The sequence below is a fragment of the Capricornis sumatraensis genome, chromosome 9, assembly GCF_032405125.1.
Source record: "Capricornis sumatraensis isolate serow.1 chromosome 9, serow.2, whole genome shotgun sequence".
Taxonomy (NCBI): domain Eukaryota; kingdom Metazoa; phylum Chordata; class Mammalia; order Artiodactyla; family Bovidae; genus Capricornis; species Capricornis sumatraensis.
In genome coordinates this window covers 38397877-38400354 of record NC_091077.1, presented here as the reverse complement: position 1 = coordinate 38400354, position 2478 = coordinate 38397877, and the positions used below count along the sequence as shown (strand labels likewise).

The 2478-nt window shown below is 48.7% G+C and overlaps 1 pseudogene; it reads right to left on the bottom strand.

The window, feature by feature from the left end:
• Positions 1–2037: 2037 nt before the first annotated feature.
• On the bottom strand, positions 2038–2152 carry LOC138086694 (U6 spliceosomal RNA; annotated as a pseudogene).
• Positions 2153–2478: the final 326 nt, after the last annotated feature.

Here is a 2478-nt window from a genome sequence, read left to right as displayed (position 1 = left end):
CCTTCCTCCCCAAAATACCAGGTTTATGTCAGCTAACCTGACCCTGTAGCTTTAGCCCCAAGGATTCAAGTTTTCACCTTCAAGTGTTCTGTTTTCAAATGTTCTCTTTGGAAAGCCCTGAGTGTAGTGGCCTCTAATCTCTGCCCTCCTGCCCTCCTCAATCTCCCGGCTGCCCAGTATATCACCGTGCCAGGACAAGCCACGTCCCATCCATCCTGTACTCAGGCCCACTCCTCTGCCTTTTCCCCTGTCATGCAAACTTGCTTCAGAGACCAGTTTAGAAGATTTCTCCTCCTGGAAGCCTTTCCTGTTTCCTCCCTTGTAGGCAGTCATTTTTCTTCCCTTGTATGAGCCCTTACATTAACTATTGGCTTTACATATTAGTCCAAGCCAGTTGGTGAGCCCCTTATGACCACCAGTGACCAAGCCCAGGACTATGAAGATCAGAGTAAGTGCCCAGGAAACACTTCCTAATGATCACCTCTTTTCTATGTCTGTCTTCAAATGACAGAAGAATTATGGCTCGTGGCTCAGATGGTAAAGAATCGGCCTGCAACATGGGAGACCTGGGTTTGATCCCTGGGTTGGGAAGATCTCTGGAGGAAGGTATGGCAACCCACTCCAGTATTCTTGCCTGGAGAACCCCATAGACAGAGGAGCCTGGTGGGCTACAGTCCAGGGGGACACAACTGAGCAACTTTCACTTTCACATGGACCACCTGGTCATGTCAACCCATCCCTCAAAGGATTCAGGGATGTTTGGGGAACACTCAGGCCTCTGTGCCAGATGACTTTCAGAAAGTATGAGAGCCTACAGTATCTAGAGTCAGACAGATGTGGGTTCAAACTGGAGCGGGGCCACTTATCAGCAAATCTTTCCCTTTCCTGAGCCTCACAAATGAGGTCATTGGGCAGATTGAATATGTCAATGTAGGCAGGACATGGCAGGAGGGGTCACACAAAGCAGCTGCCCATGAGACACCTGCTTCAGATGCCACCAGGCTCCCCAGCCCAACAGGTCAGTCTTCCCTCCATTCCAAAACTCTCCTCTGAGCACTTGATTTTTCAGATGCACCCTCAGCTTCCAGACAAGCACTTCTGAAGGTACTAATTCCCAGGTGAGAAAGGGGGATGTGGAAGAATGCAGGGCTCTGGGAGGGGGGAGGGGGATGAAGTCAGAGGAAGGAGGAGGTTTGCAGCTGGTGGCCAGGAGAGCACAGTACCTTCTGCCTGCCTAAGGGTCACCATTTTACACCCACCCACCCATCATCTCCCTGCAAAAAGAGGATATTGTCCTATTTTACATATGAAAACAGAGGCTGAGAAAGAAGCAGTGTCTTGTTCTGGCAAGTGGTCGAAGGCTCAGAGTTTACACCCAGTAGTCACTTAATGGGAGAAGGCAATGGCACCCCACTCCAGTACTCTTGCCTGGAAAATCCCATGGATGGAGGAGCCAGGTGGGCTGCAGTCCATGGGGTCGCATAGAGTCGGACACGACTGAGCGACTTCACTTTCACTTTTCACTTTCATGCACTAGAGAAGGAAATGGCAACCCACTCCAGTGTTCTTGCCTGGAGAATCACAGGGACGGGGGAGCCTGGTGGGCTGCCATCTATGGGGTCGCACAGAGTTGGACATGACTGAAGCGACTTAGCAGCAGCAGCAGTCACTTAATGGCTCACCAGTAAAGAATTCTCCTGCAAAGCAGGAGCTGCAGGAGACACAATTTCGATCCCTGGTTCAGGAAGATCCCCTGGAGAAGGAAAGGGCAACCCACTGCAGTGGTCTTGCCTGAAAAAAATTCCATGGACAGAGGAGCCCAGTAGGATAAGACAGTCCATAGGTTCACAAAGAGTTGGACACTACTGAGCAACAAACACTCACTCATACTATATATGTGCTTTAAATACATCATAAAGCCCTGGGGCTATAGATACAGCTCTATCAATTTATAGAAAATGTTTCATGTGTCTAAAATGGCAAAACCGGGCCCCATCATCAAATGCCTCAGCCAACTGAGACTGACTTTTTTAATATAAGAATATGGAGTGCTCTATGAATTTGCGTATCATCCTTCCACTAAGGCCATGCTAATCTTCTAATGCTAATTGTAGCATTCCAATTTTAGTATACGTGCTGCTGAAGCAAGCACTCACACTGATTTTCAATCAGAAAAGATTTGACTCCATTCTCAATTAAAACCAGCAAGTTATAATATGCATCCCCATGACAACCATGCCCTTGCTGGGTTCTAATTCTAGGACTGACAGACAAGGCTAAAGCCCTGCCCTGAGTTTACTGGATGAAGTAAGTCCTTAGGAAGCTTTGAAGGCTCTCCAGCACCCTCTCTTTGGAATGCCTGGCCCACAGAGATTCATCTGGCTGGGATGTGTGGTGCGTCTCTCATGAGCGGGAAGCCATCTGAAGGGACTGAAGAGAGGTGTTTTCTGAGGCAGATCAAGGAGTTCAAATGGAAGT